The sequence below is a fragment of the Saimiri boliviensis genome, chromosome 10 (assembly GCF_048565385.1).
Source record: "Saimiri boliviensis isolate mSaiBol1 chromosome 10, mSaiBol1.pri, whole genome shotgun sequence".
Classification (NCBI taxonomy): domain Eukaryota; kingdom Metazoa; phylum Chordata; class Mammalia; order Primates; family Cebidae; genus Saimiri; species Saimiri boliviensis.
Window position 1 is genome coordinate 117,950,549 of NC_133458.1, and position 21,813 is coordinate 117,972,361.

The 21,813-nt window shown below is 38.0% G+C and overlaps 1 long non-coding RNA gene and 1 pseudogene across 1 annotated transcript in view; both read left to right on the top strand.

Moving 5' to 3' along the window:
- The window catches only part of LOC141579974 (uncharacterized), a 91,181-nt gene that overhangs the window by 39,289 nt on the left and 30,079 nt on the right, over positions 1-21,813 (top strand). The window contains exons 3-4 of the long non-coding RNA XR_012511966.1: positions 20,538-20,838; positions 21,368-21,564. This is a non-coding gene — a long non-coding RNA (uncharacterized LOC141579974). The remainder of the gene's footprint in view (positions 1-20,537; positions 20,839-21,367; positions 21,565-21,813) is intronic.
- On the top strand, positions 9,227-9,634 carry LOC101042069 (small ribosomal subunit protein eS25 pseudogene; annotated as a pseudogene).

Sequence of the window (21,813 nt, forward strand, 5' to 3'; positions counted from 1 at the left end):
ATATAGAACATGATGTTCATCTTTATGGCAACGATTTCAGTATAAATCACGTGAATGTGTATAAACTATTAGTGTTGATTGATCAGCACAGCACCTTTTTGTGTTTTGAATATGAATGTGAACATCTTTTGTGTCCAGAATGTGCATGTCTTTAGGTGTGTGTCATCTAGTTCCCTACCAGCCCCTCTCACTGCTTCTTGGCATCTTAGAACTCTGGGTGACTTCTTGGGTTAATTAAGTAACCAGCCCAGCCCCAAATCACTGTTAGGACTCTGTGACATAAAATACCAATTGGCAAGAGTAGTCCCAGCTATTCTATGTATTTGAGATACCCCCATTTCCTAGTTTCTTTGTGAAGGAGTCTTTTTAGGACATCTTTAATGCTCTGGAATTGGATATTGAGTAACAGCACATAACTTTCATTGTTATGCTTAGTATAGGTCAGCAAATCCAGATAGTAAATACTTTGGTCTTTGTGGGCCGCATACGGTTTCTGTCACATGTTCTTTGTTTTGTTTATAACTCTTTAAAAACTAAAAACCCTCCCTAGCCCCGAGGCTGTTAAAAAAACAAAACAAAACAAAACAAAACAAAAAACAGGCTGCAAGCTAGATTTGACCTATGGGTTGTAGTTTCCCAACTCTGTTAGATACACTTTTTGGCCATTTTTTGATGTTCCAAAGCTGAAATGCCGTAATCCTCAAATTTGAGACAGACGTACTGCAAAGAGTGATTCAAATTTGCCTAATGAATGTGGTTAATATAATTCTTTTATATTAACTAAAATACTGGTTGAATATCAAACAGAATGAGAGTCATGGTGGCCACTTTGTAGGCCACTCTGACCTGGGAATTTACTGTGGGAAATTTGACTGCATTACCTTTGACATAATTTCTTGCCTTTCTTTTTTCTCTATTATTTATGAACTTCTCATTTATAAGATAGTGAATCCCTTGAATTGATGTTATAAGTAAAATTTCTTTTTTTTTTTTTTTTTTTTTTGTGAGACGGAGTTTCACTCTTATTACCCAGGCTGGAGTGCAATGGCACGATCTCGGCTCACCGCATCCTCCGCCTCCTGGGTTCAGGCAATTCTCCTGCCTCAGCCTCCTGAGTAGCTGGGATTACAGGCACACGCCACCATGCCCAGCTAATTTTTTGTATTTTTTAGTAGAGACGGGGTTTCACCATGTTGACCAGGATGGTCTCGATCTCTTGACCTCATGATCCACCCACCTCAAACCTCCCAAAGTGCTAGGATTACAGGCTTGAGCCACCGCGCCCGGCTATAAGTAAAATTTCAATGTCAAAAAAGGAATAGCACTCGAAGATATGTCCTCTCAGCAAGGCATTTTACTTCTATAGAAGGGTGGGGGGCACACAGATGGAGCATGGCCAGGCTCGCTTGGACAAGGCAGGGAGGGGTACTTATGCCTCATAGGGGGTTGTCCCTACTGCTGTGTCGACCCTTATAGGCTACGGTTAGACCACAGAAGCTAGACTAATCCTGATTGGCTACTTTTTTTTTTTCTTTTTTGAGATGGAGTCTTGCTCTGTTACCCAGGCTGGAGTGCAATGGCACGCTCTTGGCTCACCACAAACTCCTCCTCCTGGGTTCAAGCAATTCTCCTGTCTCAGTCTCCCAAGTAGTTGGGATTACAGGTGCAGGCCACCACACCTGGCTAATTTTTGTATTTTTAAGTAGAGAAGGGGTTTCACCATGTTGGTCAGGCTGGTCTCGAACCTCTGACCTCATGATCTGCCTGCCTCAGCCTCCCAAAGTGCTGGGATTACAGTTGTGAGCCACTGTGCTGGCCCCACTGTCTATTTTTTTTTTTTTTTTTTTTTAAAGAGTAGGGGTCTGAGCTGCAGTGGCAGGGTGGGTGTTTTGGCAGGAAGGACGGTTTCAGGCGGGTCAGAGCAGGCAGCTCAGGTAGCCAGGAATGACCAGGTGACTCGAATGAGTCAAGATGGGGGGATGGGGGAGCAGATGTGAACTACTAATTAGAACCAGTGGAGAAGGTTATTTACTAGAATTCCAAGGAAGTTAAACTTTAAAATAGAGAATTACAGAGTAAGAGAGCTGAACATACTGACATACTGACTCTGAATAGAAACTTGAGGTTCACTATAACATTGATTATCTTTTCTATCACATTTCCCACCTCTTTGTCTTTTGGTCATGCTTTTGGTGAGATTTCATTAATGTTTTTCTCTTTTAATTTCTGTAATGACCTTTAAAGTTACATCTCTAAAAGCTCTTTTCTGTTTTAAAAGTATTCATTTTTCATACCACCCTGTTCTTGTTTTATACATATAAAATCTTCTCTGATTGTTCTGAGGATATTAATTCAAGATAACAATTTTGAAGAAAACATCAAAAAACTCTCAGTGTGGGGTTCCCCCCCCCCCCAGTTATTCTGCTATTTTTTTTATTTCCTGTGGACAGTTTACCTCAAATGTCTCATAATGTTTCATTTCATTAACATTTCACAGTGAAGCTCTGAAAAGCAGATTGGAAGCTCTGTCTGGTTTAACTTGAGGGCTCCTCATTCATTCGCTGTTCTTGTTCCAACAAAATAAGTCAACAGAGGTATATCCCAACACTTACTAAGTTACTCAGAGAAGAAACTGCCAACTCTTGCCTTAGATAGGAGTTGGGAAGGAGCTTAGCTACCAGCCTTCCATGCATGTAGCAAAGAAGGAGACTGGAGGAGTTAATTGTATGCAATTTTTGTGCTGCCTACAGAAATTCAGTTTTGCCCTCTGCCTCATCATCACTTTCCTCTGCACTTAGTGTCCTCTAGTCCCGAGTCCCCCCCAGTCCTGGTGTGTGAACTGTCACTGTTCATGCTTGCCTTTGTGAGCATGGCTGCTTCCTTACCTCATTAAATCCATACATGTTCCGTTTTCTACAAATCGACTGAACTTGCTTTGCTGTTGCTGTCCCCATTTCCATGTTCCCCTTGTATTTGTCAGTTTAGATCTTATTTTCTCTTGAATGGTCTTTTTAGAGTATTTTCAGAGGGGGATTAGAGGCATAGTTGACTGACTCCATGTATTTATTATGTAATTTGGCTTCCTCTTGTTTTTGCTAATTTTAATTTTATTGGAATATATTCCTTAGTCATTCTCTTCAATGCAGACAGTGACTGGTAAATTGTATGATGTTTAATCAGTTAGGTTGCCTTTTCATTTAAATATTTGTTTAGCTGAGAAAAGATATTTTTTCTCAGAACTTAGAAGATTCTACTCCATTATCTTCTAGTGAGACACCTCATTTCCCTCTGACATAAAGTATATAAATAATTTATGGTTGTTAGCTGCCAGTGGACAGAAGCTTGAGAAGTTTTCCCCAACTTTATAGTAGGAAAGTGTTCCAATAAGTAGGAAAGTTAAAAAATGGTACAGGAAACACCCATGTACCTCCTACCTATGTAAGCCTTTAGCTATATTTGCTTGGTATCTCTCTCTCTGTACATTCTTTTGTGTAACCATTTGAAAATAAGTTGCAGCCCTCATGAGACTTCACCCCTAATTATTTAGCAAACATCTCCAAAGAATAAGGAAAATCTTCTATTAGCCACACTCCTCTTACTATAGCTAGGAAAATTAATACTTATTATTTTATGAGAAATATTTTATATGTTGTTCTCTCCTACTTTTTAGAATTTTTCCTTGACATTTTGATATTTTACTTTTGTGTGTACTAAAGTTGGAGTTTTCTTTTTCTTAAAAGGAAAGTTAACTTTAACTTTATTTTTTATTTTATTAAGAAAACTTTTAAGTTCAGGGTACATGTACAGGTTTGTTGTATAAGTAAACTTGTCATGTGAGTATGTTGTACAGATTATTTTATTACCTGAGTATCAAGCCTAGTACTCATTTTTCCCGATTCTCTCCCTCCTCCCTACCTCCACTCTCCAGCAGACCCCAGTGTATGTTATTTCCCTCTTTGTGTCAGTTCTCGTTATTTAGCTTCCATATGTAAGTGAGATCATGCAGTATTTGGTTTGCTGCTTGCTAAGGATAATGGCCTCCAGCTCCATCCATGTTCCTGCAAAGGACATGATCTCATTCTTTTTTTAATGGTTGCATAGTATTCTATATTGTGTATGTACCACATTTTCTTCATCCAATCTATCATTGATGGGCATTTAAGTTGATTCCATGTCATTGCTATTGTAAATAGTGCTGCAGTGAACATATGCATGCCCGTGTCTTTATGATGGAATGATTTATATTCCTTTGGGTGTATAGCCAGTAATGAGATTGTTGGTTTGAAAGGTAGTGCTGTCTTTAGGTCTTTGAGGAATTGTTACGGTGCTTTCCACAATAGTTGGACTAATTTACACTCCCACCAGCAGTGTATAAGCATTCCTTTTTCTCTGCAACCTTGCCAGCATCTGTCATTTTTTTTTGATTTTTTATAATAGCCATTCTGACTGATATGAGATAGTATCTTATTGTGGTTTTGATTTGCATTTCTCTAATGATCAGTGATGTTGAGGTTGGCCTCAATATCATCAGTTATATACTTGTTGGCCACATATATGTCTTCTTTTAAAAAGTGTCTGTTCAGGTCTTTTGCCTACTTTCTTATGGGGTGGGTTATTTTTCTCATAAATTTGTTTAAGTTCTTTTTAGATGCTCAACATTAGACCTTTGTCAGACACATAGTTTGCAAATATTTTCTCTCATTCTGAAGTTGTTTGTTTACTCTGTTGATAGTTCCTTTTGCTGTGAAGAAGCTCTTTAGTTTACTTAGATCACATTTCTCAATTTCTGCTTTTGTTGAAATTGCTTTTGGTGTCTTTGTCATGAAATCTTTCCCTGTTTCTATGTCCAGAATGTTTTCGCCTAGGCTGTCTTCCTGGGTTTTTATAGCTTTGGGTTTTGCATTCAAGTCTTTAATTTATCTTGAATTAATTTTTGTATATGGTGTAAGGAACAGGTCCAGTTTCAGTCTTCCGCATATGGCTTGCCAGTCATCCCACGGACATTTATTGAACAGGAAATCATTTCCCCATTGCTTGTTTTTGTCAACGTTGTTGAAGATCAGATGATCCTAGGTGTACGACCTTGTTTTTGGGCTCTCTGTTCTGTTCTGTTGGTGTAGGTATCTACTTTTGTACCAGTACCATCCTGTTTTGGTTACTGTAGCCCTGTAGTGTGGTTTGATGTTGGGTAACATGATGCCTCAAGCTTTGTTCTTTTTGCTGAGGATTGCCTTGGTTATTTGGACTCTTTTATTATTACATGTTAACTTTAAAATAGTATTTTCTAGTTATGGGAGGAATGTCATTGGTAGCTTGTTAGGAATAGCATTGATGGCTTTGGGCAGTATTGCCATTTTAAGAATATTGATTCTTCCTATTCATAAGCATGGAATGTTTTCCATTTTTTTGTGTCATCTCTGATTTATTTGAAAAGTCCTTTGTAGTTCTCCTTGTACTGCTCTCTCATCTCCCTGGTTATCTGTATTCCTAGATATTTTATTATTTTGTGGCAATTGTGAATGGAATTGCATTCCTGATTTGGCCTTCTGTTTGACTCTTATTGATGTATAGGAATGCTAGTGATTTTTACATACTGATTTTGCATCCTGTGACTTTGCTGAAGTTGTTTATCAGCTGAAGGAGCTTTTGGACTGAGGCTATTAGGTTTTCTAGATACAGGATTATGTAGTCTGCACACGGATAGTTTGACATCTTTTCTTCCTATTTGCATGTCCTTCATTTCTTTCTCTTGCCTGGTTGCTCTGGCCAGGACTTCCAATACTATGTTGAAAGAAGTGGTGAGAGAGAGCATCCTTGTCTTGTGCCATATTTCAAGGGGAATGCTTCTAGCTTTTGCCCGTTTAGTGTGGTGTTGGCTATGGGTTTGTCACAGATGGCTCTTATTATTTTGAGGTATGTTACTTCAATACCTGGTTTATTGAGAGTTTTTAGCTTGAAGGGATATTGCATTTTATTGAAAGCCTTTTCTGCAACTAATGAGATAATCCTGTGGGTTTTGTCTTTAGTTCTGTTTATGTGATGAATCACATCTGTTTATTTGTGTATGTTGAACCAACCTTGCCACCCAGGGATAACACCTACTTGATCATGGTGGATAAGCTTTATGATATACTGCTGGATTCAGTTTGCCAGTATTCTGTTGAGGATTTCTGAATAGTTAGGTTGCTAGCTAGACTAATAGCGAAGAAAAGAGAGAAGATTCAAATAAACACAATTACAAATGACAAAGGGGATATTACCACTGACTGCACAGAAATATAAATAACCATCAGAGACTATTATGAACACTTCTGTGAATAAATTCCTGGACACATAAACCCTCCCAAGACTGAGCCAGGAAGAAATTGAATCTGTGAACAGAATAATAACAAGCTCTGAAATTGAATCAATAATAAATAGCCCACCACCACAAAAAAAAAAAAAAAAAAAAAAGGCTAGGACCAGATGAATTCACAGCCAAATTCTACCAGATGTACATAGAAGAGCTGGTACCATTCCTATAAAAACTGTTTCAAAAAATCCTCCCTAATTCATTCTATGAGGCCAACAACATCCTGATACTAAAACCCACTGGAGACCAAAAAAAAAAAAAAAAAAAAAAGGCCAAAGTTGGATCTTTCTATGTGATTTCTTTTTAATCTACTCTGCTTAGCCCCTAAGTAGGCTCTTGCAATCTTACACAAAACCTTTTTCAGTTCTAGGACATTTTCTTTGATTTTACTACCTCCTCCCTTTGCTCTCTCTGTTGTCTGCCTCTGAAACTGTCTCTGCAACTTCTGGATATCCATGCTAGTTCTCTTATTCTTCCATGCTTTCTATTTCTTGGTTCTTTGGGATTCATTTAGGTAGGATTCCTTAGCTTGATCTTGCAGCTCACGAATTTGTTTCTCAGGTTTGTTCATTTTACTGTTTTTTCCACCTCTACCTTTTATATTTCATAATGAATTTTTGAATTTATTAGATTTCTATTGGAGTCTTTACTGAATACAAAATCTTCCTGAACTTCTCTGGGGATGGAAAAGAGAGATTTTCTTTTAGACATTTTCTAAAGTTTCATTTGGTTTTCCCTGTTAGCTCAATTTATTCCAGTGTTAGTTCTTTCATTTTGGAGCCGCTATTTCTAGTTTTTTGCAAAGGTATTGTGATTACTGGTTGTGTGATCATCTTTATTTGCATTTCCCTGCCAACCTTGTGGACATACTTTGTTTTTACTATAATCAGTTGTTTTTATTGTAATCACCTGGAAAAGGCATTAGTCATACCTGTGAATTACTAGGGCTGGATTTCTAAGGAATGTGTAGTATGTCTCTCAGAATTATTCTTGAGGATCAACAGGGGAAACAATTATCCATCACTTCCTGACCCTCACTGATCAAGGGTTCACCCACAGGTTTCCAATGCCCCTGAGCTTCTAGATTGCAAATGCATGCACGTGGAGTGGTCTTCTATGTCTTACGCTGCAGCAATGTGAAGCCCTTGAGCAGAAAGCATGAGCAATTGAGGTTATGTTAATATCACATGAGACAGAGGCTTCAGGGAACTATTTGTCACAGCTGTAGCTGAAATCAAAGGTGAGACTGAGAAGGTCTAAGGAAGTTATTAGTGGCACCTGGATCAGAATATGAGCTAGGAAATTTCAGGCAAAACATGTTATCCTTTTAGTAATGGTTTTTATGAGATGCCTGAGAATCTTAAAGCAAAGGAAGTTTCTGCTTGCAGTTTCCTGACATGGTAAGGACAACAACATATCCAAATGAGCCTCAGGTGCACAAGCTCGCACAGTTCTTTAAACTTGGTTAGACCAGAATAGTCAAACACCACTTCACCTCTTCTCATTGACACTTTTGGAATTGGCTCCTAATTTCAGAGTCTATCCGACACCAGCCATTGACAACATGATTGTGAGGCAGTGGGCCAGCATTAGGAGATGTGGAAGTAGCTAACGGCACACACTATACTATCTTCACCTCCAGTGCAGGGACGTTTGTCCTTGGAAGTCTCTCAAAGACAAAAGGTCTTTACTCCTTGTGATTTTTAGCACCTTCCCAAAAATACTACAGACCCGGACTTTACTGGACATCTCAGAACAAGATAATAAATTTCAATCCTTATTAGATCTGATGAATATTATGTATGTTATTCCTGTTTACTAGGGGAAATTATTTTCTGACAACAGTGATATGTAAGTTTTTACTGAAGTAACTTCATTTTATAAATAAACAATAACAGGAGGTTACTATGTAATTGAAACCAGGACAAAAAAGGGAAATGTTATCAGAAATTTGCCTCTAACTCCCAATTGTTATAGAAAGCTTCCACAATTTATACTATTTCCCTTTTAAAGCTTCCATTTAAAAAATGTTATTGCAAGAGCAAAGAGAACCAGGAGAGAAATAATTCTTTCTTTCTTTCTTTTTTTTTTTTTTTTGAGACAGAGTCTCACAGTTGCCCATGCTGGAATGTAATGGCATGATCATCGCTCACTGTAGCCTCGACCTCCATGGGCTCAGGAGATCCTTGCACATCACTCTCCTGGGTATTTGGGACTGTATGTGCTATGATGCCCAGTTAAGTTTTTATATATATATATATATATTTTTTTTTTTTGGTAGAGATGAGGTTTTGCCATGTTGCCCAGGCTGGTGGTCTCAAACTCCTGGGCTCAATTCATTTGCCCGCCTTAGCCTCCCAAAGTGCTGTGATTACAGGCATGAGTCATCATGCAGATGGAGAAGAGGCTTTTGGGTACTAGAATATTTGAGATATAATCAGTGACTATGTTAAGGGTATGATGTAAACAGTGAAGGAGAAGAGAGCTACAAGCTGACTTCAGATTTCAAGCATGGGTTAATAAAGGTGGGTATTGATATAGCCAGTTGATATTGGGTATAGACAAGGGAGAAGGAAAAGGATGCACAGTAGTGGGAAGACATTCATTTAAGAAACATTAGATGTAGGTACTTCTCAAAAAGGAAACAGTTTCATCTGGCTGGTAAAAAGTTTGTCCATAGCTCAAGAGGCAGAAGGAATTGAGATGAAAATAAAGATATGAAGTCAAAAGCACACTGATGATAGCTAAAAACGATATGAATTAATTTTACTTGTTCTTTGTGTGTATCAAGGCAGAGAACTGAGAAAAGATCCAAAATTAAAGAATGTAGCTTTTTGTCGGACATCTTAGCATGTTTGTAGTGTTCGCTGCTGCTCTCCGAGCTTTGCAATGCCTCCCAAGGACGACAAAAAGAGGAAAGATGCTGGAAAGTCAGCCAAGAAAGACAAAGACCCAGTGAACAAATCCGGGGGCAAGGCCAAAAAGAAGAAGTAGTCCAAAGGCAAAGTTCGGGACAAGCTCAATAACTTAGTCTTGTTTGACAAAGCTACCTATGACAAACTCTGTAAGGAAGTTCCCAACTATAAACTTACAACTCCAGCTGTGGTCTCTGAGAGATTGAAGATTCGAGGCTCCCTTGCCAGGGCAGCCCTTCAGGAGCTCCTTAGCAAAGGACTTATGGAACTAGTTTCAAAGCACAGAGCTCAAGTAATTTACACCAGAAATACCAAGGGTGGAGAAGCTTCAGCTGCTGGTGAAGATGCATGAATAGGTCCAACCAACTGTACATTTGGAAAAATAAAACTTTATTAAATAAAAAAAAATAAAGAATGCATTAGTCTGTTTTCATGTTGCTGATAAAGACATACCTGAGACTGAGTAATTTATAAAGAAAAAGAGGTTTATAGACTCACATTTCCACGTGGCTGGGGAGGCCTCACAATCATGGTGGAAGGCGAAAGGCATGTCTTACATGGTAACAGGCAAGAGAGAAATTTGTGCAGGGAAACTCCCCCTTTAAAACCATCAGTTTTCATGAGACTTATTCATTATCATTAGAAAAGCATGGGAAAGGCCCACCCCCATGATTCAATTACCTTCTACTGTGTCCCTCCTATGACACATGGGAATTATGGGAGCTACAACTCAGGATGACATTTGGGTGGGGATACAGCCAAACCATATCAAAGATTATCTGAAAGAGACTCCACTTATAGAAATGAGAATAGAAAGCCGGGCGCGGTGGCTCAAGCCTGTAATCCCAGCACTTTGGGAGGCTGAGGCGGGTGGATCACGAGGTCAAGAGATCGAGACCATCCTGGTCAACATGGTGAAACCCCGTCTCTACTAAAGATACAAAAAATTAGCTGGGCATGGTGGCACGAGCCTGTAATCCCAGCTACTCAGGAGGCTGAGGCAGGAGAATTGCCTGAGCCCAGGAGGCGGAGGTTGCGGTGAGCCGAGATCGCGCCATTGCACTCCAGCCTGGGTAACAAGAGCGAAACTCCGTCTCAAAAAAAAAAAAAAAAAAAAAAAAAAAAAAAAATAGAAATAACAAAACTGTGTGTTTTGGAAACCAAGAGCATATCAAATTTTAAAAAGAAAGGCCAGTTGTAGTGGCTCACACCTGTAATCCCAGCACTTTGAGAGGCTAATGCAGGAGGACTGCTTAAAGCCAGCAGTTTGAGACCAGTATGGGCAACATAAAAAGACTCCATCTCTACAAAAAATATGTAAAACTAGCTGTGCATTGTGGTGGTATATGCCTGTAGTCCCAATTACTCATTAGGCTGAGGCGGGAGGATCACTTAGAGCCCAGGGGTTTGAGGCTACAGTGAACTGTGATGGTGCCGCTGCACTCCACCCTGGGTGACAGAGCAAGACCCTGTCTCTTAAAAACGCAAGGGGATAGACAGTGTCATATAAAGTAAAGAGATATAACTAAAGATATAAACTAAAATATAAACTAAGATATAAGATATAAACTAAGATATAGACTAAAAATGACGATTAAATTTGGCTGTAATGTTATTATGGACCCCAACAGAGCAATTTCAATAGTGTGCTGAGAATGGGAGCCAGAATTCAGCAGAAGTGCAAACGCCAGATAAGGTAGTCTGGGTTTACCTCTCTTCCTGATTAATCTGAACTTGTGAGATTAAAACATAGCTCTTAGAGAATGAAATTCAAGGGAAGGTACTTGTTTTTATTTCTGTTTTGGTGTGGGCGTAAAAGTAAAGGAGCAGATGGGGAAGAAGAGATTGAATATGTAGGGGGAATAGTGGATAACTGAAGGTTGTACATGGGGCCCAGGGCTGGCTGGTTTGCTGTCACTGTTAGACCAGAGGAAAAGAGGTAAAAATGGCGGTAAATACATTTTTGGATGGACAGTTCAGAATTTAAAAAAAAAAACAAAAACAAAACAAAACACGCACAAGCAAATGAACCATTGAATACTTTAAGCAAAATCTAGAGAGAGATTACGATTGAAAACATTGTGAGAACAGGGAAAAAGGAGACTGGGTTGGACTATGATTTTTTTTTTTGAGAAAGAATCGCACTCTGTCACCTAGGCTGGAGTGCAGTGGTGCAATCTCTGCCTGAGTAAGTAGCTGGGACTGCAGATGCGTGCCACCATGCCTGGCTAATTTTTAAATTTTTCATAGAGATGGGGTTTCACCACATTGGGCAGGCTGGTCTTGAACTCTTGGCCTCAAGTGATCTGCCTGCTTCGGACTCCCAAAATGTTGGGATTACAGGCATGAGCCACTGCACCTGGCTGGATTGTGAATTTAATGGAAGAAAAAGGCTGGTCTAGATTTAGAAGAGTCATTGCATGGAACAGAGGGGAAATTTTACCATGAGCAAATAAAAGTGAGAAAGGACATGAAAAGTGACTGGCCTCGCTTTCTTTTAAAAATTTGATATGCTTTTGGTTTTCAGAACACACTATTTTGTTATTTCTATTATTATTTGTTTTTCTTTAGGTTTTTTGTTGTTGTTGTTGTTGTTATTGTTGTTGTTGTTGTTGTTGTTTTAAGACGGAGTTTCACTCTTGTTGCCCAGGCTGGAGTACAATGGTGTGGTCTCGGCTTTCTGCCGGGGTTCAAGTGATTCTCTGCCTTCCATGTTCAAGCGATCCTCCTTTTTCAGCCTCGTGAGTAGCTGGGATTACAGACATGTGTCACCATGCCTGGCTAATTTTTGTATTTTTAGTAGAGACGGGGTTTCTCAGTATTGGCCAGGCAGGTCTTGAATTCCTGACCTCAGGTGATCCACCCGCCTCGGCCTCTCAAAGTGCTGGGATTACAGGCGTGAGCGACCGTGCCTAGCCTCTATTCTTTTTTCTGTAAGTGGGGTCTCTTTCACATATTATTTGATGTGGTTTGGCTGTGTCCCTGCCCAGTTTTCGAAAGAAGACATACAAGTGGCCAAAAAAAATATACAGAAATGCTCAACATCACTAATAATGAAAGAACTGCAATTAAAACCACAGTGGGATGCCATTTTACAGCAGTCAGAATGGCTACTATGACAAAGTAAAAAATAACAGATGGCAAGGATGTAGAAAAAAGGGAATGCTCATACACTGTCAGTTGGATCTACGGCCTCTATGGAAAACAATATAAAGATTTCTCAAAGAACTGAAAATAGAACAGCCATTCAATTCAGTAATCCCGCTACGGAGTGTCAACCCAAATAAAAAGAAATCATTGTATAAAAATGGTATTTGCACTCATTTGTTTATTTCAGTGCTATTCAGAACTGTAAACTCATGAAATCAATCACATGTCCATCAATGTTTGATAAGATAAAGAAAATGTGCTACATGTGTATTCTATACCATGGAATACTACAATGACATAAAAAAGGGATGAAATCATATATTTTACAACAACATGAATGGAAGTGAAGGCCATTATCCAAAATGAAATAACTCAGAAACAGTCAAATACTCTCTGTTCTCATTTATAAGTAAGGGCTACATAATATATCCTGGTAACAAAACTGCACTTGCACCCCCAAATCTATTTTTTTAAACAGCCAAAAAAAAAAAAAAAAAAAAAGTACCAATAGGAGGTGCCCATGGCTCTGTGAGGAAAGAGACCCAGAAGTTTGGTTTCATCAATTTGCAGGGTCCTTGACTTTCTCTAGCAGTGCTCAGTCCTTTTTCAGGAAGAAAAATTGGATTGTTTCTAGTCTTTTGTCCAAAGGTCAGACAATATTCGGAGTGAGTGTGGCAGGAGGATAGGATGTAGGTAAACTGAGGTACTAGTGAGAAGGGAGAGAGATCAATCATCACGATCAGGTAGGTTGTAAAGCTACTGGTGAGATGGCACGTACAGTGGGGTCGGGGGAGGTGAGGTGTCAAGGAGGGGAGGGCTCTGGGAGTAAAGTCAAGGTCAGGGAGAAGAACATTCTCTGAGAAGTGGAAGGTCAGGAGGTTGTGGTGAGAGTCTGAACATTGTAATCTAGGATTTCTGGAGCCTAAGCACAATCTTGAGGCCAGCATTGAACCAGACTAGGCTTTGAGCAGAGAGGAGAGAGAGAATCAAATAATTATTTCTATCATATTTAACTATATCTTCATCAATGTCAGATCAATACGGGAGGATAAAGCAATGCAGTAGTTATGAACTCACAACTCACAAAACTCAGTGGTGATCCTGTCCCTTTTATCTTATCATTTAAGGGAAATCTAGTTAAAAGTGGCCATTAATCAGAGCCTGGGAAGTGCTGACTATTTGAAGGGGTGGAAAAGCTAATTATTAGACATGCCCTCAATCACCACTCAAGCATAATGTGACTATGAGCCATCACTGGCGGTAATATTTTCAAGGTGCTTATACCACAGGAAATATCATGTTACATATTTATTTCAATGTATTTTAACAAAATGCCATGAAATGGAATAATTTGATACTAGGTGTAATGTTTAAAGATACGTCAAAAGAGAGGATGACTTAGCCTAGAGGTTATGAAACACTATGGAAAAAATGGAAATCTTGGGCTGTTCTCATTAACTATTGTGGATAACCACTGTATTTCCCAATGTGCAAAGTATGCAAATTGTGGAAGATTCACAAAAATGTTTTTGGAAAATGGCAACAAGAAAGTAGATAAATGATTTTTCCTCCAGGGCAGATCATTAGGCTTTACCTTGGTTTTCTGCTGTCTCTTAATTGTATCACCTACAACTCACATAGAAACTAGAGGATACACACACAATTTCTGTTTTTGTTACATATTTGTCATTGTTGAAAGCTTCATTAACTTTTTTCACCGCAAAAGGATATGACCTTAGAATCCTGAAAGAGTAAAAAGTATTCTGGCATTCTTGGATCACTTTACAACCTTATTCAGATTTTCTTTTTTTCTTTTTTTTTTTTTAACTTTTATTTTAGGTTCAGGAGCACATGTGTAGGTTTGTTATGTAGATAAAGTTGTGTCACAGGGGTTAGTTGTACAGATTATTTCATCACCTAGATACTAAGCCTAGTACTCAATAGTTGTTTTTCAGATTTTCTAGCCTCTTTCTACAGAATTGGTGCTCTGACCTCAAGAAGGAAAGGGAAAAGTTTTACAACCGAAACAAGATCCATTGCCAATCTAAGCGACTTTTTAATGTATCTTGAACTGGGCTGGTGAAGTTCAGTAATCAGAATGATAAAAGCATCCTTTTCTTTGCCTTGCTGGTTTAGAGTGTTTGTGTACTCTGGGTTTACGTTTTTAAAAAGTTCATCCTTGAACTTAAGTTTTCTGTTTCATCAGCAACATTTATTTGAATTGGCCTAAAATATGCCTTCTGATAGAATGAGGTATCCTCCAAAGTTCTGACCCCAAACTCTGCTGCTTAATCAAGGGCATATACATTTTCTTAAAAAGACACTGTGTGACCAGTCGAATGTAAATGTTTAAAATTCAGAAGCACAGGAGGGCAGCCTGCTTTGATTTAGTTTGCAACTTTCCTGCTGCAAAACTGCCTCAAGCAATGTAATACAAGTTCCAGCCAACTTCATTTCTTTTAATAAGAGAAAATAAAAGTTGAAAATAAAATTTAAAAATAAAAAAGCATGTTGTAAGTGCTTCTTAAACCATCTCAGGATCACAGAAGGACAGAAATAAATAGTTGGCTTTGATGAACCCAAAGTGGTGGGATGGTGACAGGAACTGATTGAGAAGCTGGTGACAGACTTCTAGAATCCTTGTCCTCATGTAATAATTAACACTACACACACTAAATGTCTTTTAGTTTTTCTGACTCCAAAATTTTAGCCTTGCTTGATTTATTATTTGCCCTAGGACATTTTTATTTACAGAAATGGATTTAGTCCCAGTGAGCTCCAGATATGGAACAGAATTTACATAATCTTTTCCATACCAGGAGCTCACTGGAACTAAATTGGAATACATCTCTGCTCACCTCAATCCTACCCTAAAGATAACTTGATAACATAGTTTCTATTTCAAAGAAGAAAGGCCATTTAATTAAAAAGGCTTTAAATTGTACATTTCTCTGATTCTCAACACAGTCAGGTATTTTCTTTCTAGAACTCCTTGGGAAGTTCTTTCAGTGAGACAGAGCTGTTGGGCACAGTGAGCACTGAGGCAGACATGTTATTTCTGAAGGAAAATCCTCTCCTCAGATAGTTCAGAAAGGGAGGGAGAGCTTTATTTGTCTTGTGGTTCTATTTTGCTTTACTGCACTTTGTAATAAACACTCTGGTCGAAAGACCAAGTTCTGATGAAGTGGCACAAAACTACGTGTCATCCCATAGTCTTAGAAAAGAAGGTCACTGTGTTTTTATTTTGAGCATACCATAACATGGGATCCCATCACAATCTTTGAAAACTGAACTATAACAACACAACTGATGTTTGGATTGCCTATAAACCACAATAGAATAGCCACAATGCCAGCAAGTTTCCTTCCTTCATTTCAGCCAAGTGTTCTAAAAGCTATATCCTGGAATTGTATTGTAGAATAGTAATGATTTCTGGAGTAAAAATGGTTTTAGAAGAAAATGACTGATTAGTTCTAATGCAGCATGGGGTGCCTTAGACAGAAATTTTAGCTTTTTTTGCACCCCAGTAACTGTGAAATAGAGGCCAAATCCTTTGGAGCCCTCCATTTAACAGATGAGAAGGTTGATGTTGAAGGCAATGAGCTTCCTTACCTGTAAATGAAAAAAATCAAAAGCTTGAATTTGATGATCCATTAGACCTTTCTATAATTCTAAGCTTTTTCTTTTTGCTTTGGGAGGGATTCCATTACTGGTGTAAAACTTACTGCTCAATACTCTCCATTTTAGAAATAAATGACTTCTCAGGAAATCTTTTTTTAATTCATAGGAAAATTAATAAATTAATAGTATGTACTAACAAAAATGATTTGCTTCCTAATTACCTCTAGAGTTGATTGAGAAGTAAGTATGTGCAAGTCTGCTTCCTGGAAGATCTTGGAGACTAAGATACAGGCACATCTCATAACCATGCGAGAGAGTAATCAGACTCCTAATGGTAACCATGAAGCAAGGCTCAGGAGTTAGGCAGCATTTACTTATCACTTGTTGCTGTTGATGTTCACCAGGACACTTTTCCCTCTCCTGTAGAGGGCCTGAGCTGCTGTGGTGGTTTCAGAAAAATAAGAGCCAGTCCTTGAGGATGGGCTGATTACAGCCTGGTGGGAAGTAAGTTGGAAAGCGCTGGAAGATGATGCATAGCTTATTTCCATTCTGACTTTGGATTGTTTGTGAACAGCTCTCTCTGATTAGTTGAGAATTGACTATATGTCTGTATTAATACATGTCCATAACAAATTGGACAATTCATCAAGGTCATTTCCAGCTTGGTCATTTCATGATCCTCAAATCCAAGTTCAGTTAGCATTTACTTCATGTATATTCTTCATCACAATTCTCTACTCACAGATACAGAAATATTTCCCTGAGAAAGAACATTGGTATAGAGTGAAATTATATGAGAAACATCTGTCACTGCATTGGAAACTTTAACTTTCATTTGCTGTTCAATTGCACATACCCCTAGCTCTATAACAAATGATAATGACACCAATTATTTTTAAAGAAATAATTTGTAGGTTATTCTCTTGGGATTGAGCTGCTGAGATTTCACCCAATTCACATCCAAGTCTATGAAACCAAAATACACTGCTTTAATCTATCCAAGGTGATTTAATCCATGCAGAGTAATTCTCCAGATAGTAGAGGATTTTCAGGCATTAATATTATAGCTTGTGTTTACAACGAGGTCAGATGTTGCCATAAAGGAATGTTAGTTACTCCTTCTTGGATTAAAAAAAGGGATGGCCATTGAGACAAAGATGGAAAGGAAGTTCTTTCACTGTGGGGATGATTAAAGAAGGTGGGAAGGAGAAGAGGTAATTCCGGGCAATTGCATGGCTAAGACTGAAAATCTCTCCAAATTCAGCCACCTTGGGGGATCTTATAAAAATTGCTTTATATATAAACTGAATAATGTCTTAATTATAAGACTGAAGTTGTGGGTGAACCAAGCCTACAATGGCGTAGAAGTATCATAGTTGAAAGTGCCACCACGGAGACATTTCTTCTCCCTATGGAGAAACTACCACAGGCAAGAGATGGATGAGTGTGGTGCTTGTAGATCGCTAAAGCACACCTCTTGTATTCACCAACCACAGCATGGCTGGTACTCTGCAACAATACTGTACAGCAGGGACCATACCTGGGTGGCTATGTTCCTTGTGTTTCAACAGCGACACCGTGTGGTAGCAATTATATAAAAGAGGGGCATTCATCACCAACAGAGCAGATATTCTGCTTTTCTTTCAGGATGAAATTTAAGCATCTCTGGGAGATAATGAAATTCTCCTAGGAAGGAGGATCCTAGGGAAGGAAGGGAACAAATGGCTGTAATCCAAATAGGCCATGCCACTATCTGAAAGGGACCCTTTCCTTCCCTCCTCTTCAAAAAGATGATAAAGAAATATTTCCTTCCATCAGGAATTATCTCTTCACTCAACAGAGAAAATTAGGATTAATCAGTTTGAGGCCTCAAAGGATCCAGTATGAATGGCAAAGCAATTCTACAGCTCAAAACTTTAATGCCAACCCTATTCCCCAAATAATCTCTTTGCAGTAAGGGCCTTGGAGCAGAAGCTAAAAGCTTAGGCTTTGTCTCAGACCTACCTGGGATTAAGCCTAGGTTTGCAACTTTCTATCTATGACTTTGGAAAAGTTATCCAACTTTGGGCCTCACTTTTTCTACCTGTGAGATGAGAAAGAAACAGCACACTCCACAGAGAGATTTTGAGGACCTAATGCATTTTTTTAAAAAAAACTTTTTTCTCTCAGGCTGGAGTGCAGTGGTGCGATCTCAGCTCACTGCAACCTCTGCCTCCTGGGTTCAAGTGATTCTTCTGCATCTGCCTCTATAGTAGCTAGGATTACAGATGCACACCATGATGCCTGGCTAATTTTTGTATTTTTAGTAGAGACAGGGTTTGGCCATGTTGGCCAGGCTGGTCTCGAACTCCTTAACTCAAGTGATTCACCTGCCTCGGCCTCGCAAAGTGCTGGGATTACAAGCATGTGCCACCATGCCTGGTACTAATCCGTATAGAGTTTTTATACCAGTGCTGGATCCAGTCAACCGACATTTACTGGATGCCGTAGTACTTTTATCTTTTAGTAGTATCTGGCTGTTTACTTTGCTCTTGGGTCCTCTCTTACTTTCATTAATTCAAGAGTTTTGCATAATCTTGTAATCAGGTATTGATTATTATATGACTTATTCTGTTTTAACTTCACATCTACATTTCTGAAATGCACTCCAACGTGAAATTATATTTTTGTTAGTGTTTTAGAATAAATGGCCATTGCTTGAAAGTTCTGGCGAAGTGCAAGGATCACAAAGTTGAATACCCCCAGAGACCAGGCAGGAATATAATTAATTAAAGCACATGAGATGAGAAGCAGCAGTAGTGCCTGATACGAAGAGTGTCTTTTCCCTCTGTGGGAGCAGCCTCGTCCCATCAGGTGACTGTTAGGAGATAGAGAAAGACTTAGTGTTACCAGGTCTTCTATTTTTCAAGAAAAGTAAAACAGACAATTTTATTGTGTAGAATTCTCTCATCTTAACTATTGACTAGTCATCCAGTTGTTTGAAAACGCAATGGACCAATCAAGGCATATTTGTGAGCCATGTCTAGGCTCTGCCAATTTGCAGCCTCTCCATCACTTTCTCAGGGAGATACAACTTTGGATGAATATCACCTAGTGGTGAGAATTGTAATTAAGAGACAAAAACATGCTTTACAGTGTATGATTCCAATGCTAAGTATGAAATGGTGATGGTTATCTTCTAATCTTTTCTAAAGTTATTAGCCATAAATGCCAGTGGAGTCCATCAGCATTAACATCTTTAATCACAAACAGTGGTGCCATGCTGTATTTCACTCTCATGACCCTAGTGGCTACAGAAGGGCTGTCCAGTAGTGCATGTATAAGATCTCTTATATTCCAGTCTACGGTTTCTGGGGCTTCTGTTTTTAAAACTTTGGATCGTTTGTTTTTGGGACCTACTCTCCCAAATCTATGTTCTAATTTTTACCTTGTCTAGAGCTGACATAAAGTAGAGAGGAGAGAAATGGAAAGAAATCATGGAGTGAGAACATCAAAAACAACTTATGTACCACCTTTGTTCAATTCCTTTTCGTTTACCTGTGCTAGCTCCTGAGGCTGAGTTTTCTTATAACATCATTTATGTTAGTTTGTTTCTTTGTATCCTAAAATATCTCTTTGCATATCCGTAAGGCACAAAATTATGGCCTTCTAATAAACCAGAGGTCAGCAAATTATAGCCTGTGGGCCAAATATGGCCTGATGCCTGTTTTTTTGAATAAATTTTTATTAGGGCACAGGCATGCTCCTTTGTTTACGTGTTGTAGATGCCTTCTTTCTAGAATCACAGAGTTGGGTAGTTGTAACTTATGACTTATAAAGCCTGACATGTTTACTATCTGGCCCCTTACAAAAAGAAATTGCCAGCCCCTGCAATAAGATTTTTAAAAACACTGTTTGCATAATATATATTTTCTTATCTTTTTGATTATAATCTTTTGGTATACCCATATTTTAAGCGTGTTTTTTTTAAACAAAATATTGCTGAATTATATTTAATCCAATCTTGATTTTTATTTAACTGGCCAATTCAGTTGAACTACTATATTCAGGTTTATTTTTGCCATCCTATTTTGTGTTTTTAAGTAATATTGTTTTCCTTCATACTTCATTTTTTTCATTTTTTTCAAGGTTTTAATAGTTTTTTTGGCAAAAATTCATATTACCCAATGATATTCTGGAGAGTTTATATTTCATTTCTATTATTTGAATAGTTTTCTACATTTAATGTGTACACATGACTTTGCAAAGTTCAGTGTTACTTTTATCCTTTACTTGGAAAGTACAGATTCTTAGAAGACATAATAATAATATGTTACATCTGTCTCAGATGTAACATATTATTATTTCCCTATTTTAGTTCTGACTTATTTTTGTATTCATGAAACAGTTTGTAAATAATAATTGAATATTTTATATCGTCAATTGTTGTTGATATTGACCATGCTGTTTGTCAGTTCCTTTATTTGCCACTGTTTCTTGCTTCTTTGTTCTTCCTTTAGGTTGCATTTCCTTTTGCTGGAAGCACATTTTTAAAAAGATGAAGGTCTACTATACATGCAATTGGAGTTCTAGAAGGGGAGAAGACAAGAATGGGGAAGAAACAATATTTCAAGAGGAAATCTCTCAAGAATTTGCCAAGTTTGACCCAAAACATCAAGCAGTCGGTTTAAGAATTATGTAAGCCCCAGCTGGGTAAATACAATGAAACCACACTTTGGCACATCAGAGTCAAACTGAAGGAAATCAAAACAGTAATAAAATGTTGAAAAGACACATTACCTTCAAACCAGCTACAAGAAGGTAAATAGCTAATTTACTAAAACAAATTATGGAAGCCAGAAAACAAATTTAATGACATCTTTAATGATAAGATTACTGCCAATTTAGAATTCTCTGCCAGCCTAAAGTATACTCCAGAATTGAAGGTGAAATAAAGATATTTCTAGACAAAATAAGCCTGAGAGATTTAATCATTGACAAATATTGCAGTAGGTACTACAGAATTCTTTAGGCAGAAGGAAAATGATCAAGAAAGAAATACAGAAATGGAGGAGGAAAAAGTAAATCAGTGATGTTGGTAAATACATGGATACATTTAAAAATTTAACTATTCAGTATATGTTGAATGGTTTTAATTCAATGTAATTCAATATATGTTGAATTAAATGCATGGCAATAACATAAAAAGCTAGTGGGGGGTTAATAGAATTAAAAATTATAACACTGTCTCATTGCCTATAAAGTGATAAGAATCTGGGCCTAAATATATCTAAAACAGCTTTTTAAATATAATATATAACTTAATTGGCACCCTTTTTCTTCTGTCCAGAGGTAGTGGAAACAAAGGATGTTTTACAACCGATGGCATCAATAAAATATGATTCACAAAGTCTGCCACATAAAGTGATGACTTAAAAAATATAAAGTGTTCCTTCTTTATTCTGGACTTGGAGCTTGCTGTCTATTACTCGACACTGGTTATATTGGAACATTTGGAAAGCCTAAGTAACTTACATCAAGCATCAGGTAATCGATTCCTTTATTTCCACTCTCTCAATTTTTTTCAGATGTATGATTCTTATATACATGTTCTTAGAAGCAGAGCAGCTGGAATGAAATATTAGTGTGCATAGGATAATAAGATTCTATAATTTACATCCTTGATAGAATATCCTGTAACTTTGTTGACAAATTTGTCACACTTCTTTTTTTTTATTTTTTAAATTGCATTTTAGGTTTTGGGGTACATGCGAAGAACATGCAAGATTGTTGCAT